The sequence below is a fragment of the Morone saxatilis genome, unplaced genomic scaffold, assembly GCF_004916995.1.
Source record: "Morone saxatilis isolate NCDOM2014 unplaced genomic scaffold, NCSU_SB_2.0 Contig18, whole genome shotgun sequence".
Classification (NCBI taxonomy): Eukaryota; Metazoa; Chordata; class Actinopteri; family Moronidae; genus Morone; species Morone saxatilis.
Genome location: NW_023339740.1, coordinates 13,178,764 through 13,179,131, shown reverse-complemented (window position 1 = coordinate 13,179,131; position 368 = coordinate 13,178,764).

The window sequence follows — 368 nt, the reverse complement described above, 5'->3', positions numbered from 1 at the left end:
ATAGGTTTGTGCGCTGCTGTCAGCCACGTAGGCTGAGTGATTTAATGTCTTACGCTGCTCCGCGTAACAAGGTCACGTATATCGGTTAACAGCGACCGTCACTGCATCTGTTTTCCAGGGTTCAGCTTGTTGGGGCTTTTAAGCTTCTCCCTGCCTGCTTCCCACTTTCTACTTGGGCTGGCGGTGTTATGAGCGCAGGGACGGTGACTTAAAGAGATTTTTGGCATCCAGACAGAAAAAGGAAACTGGCATTGAAGAACAAGAACCAATACCTTAAAAAAAAAAGGGAAAACAGTTGGCATTGAACAGTTTGTACTTGAAATACAGTGTGTGATTGGGCAATTGATGACAAATATGGCACTGCAAAA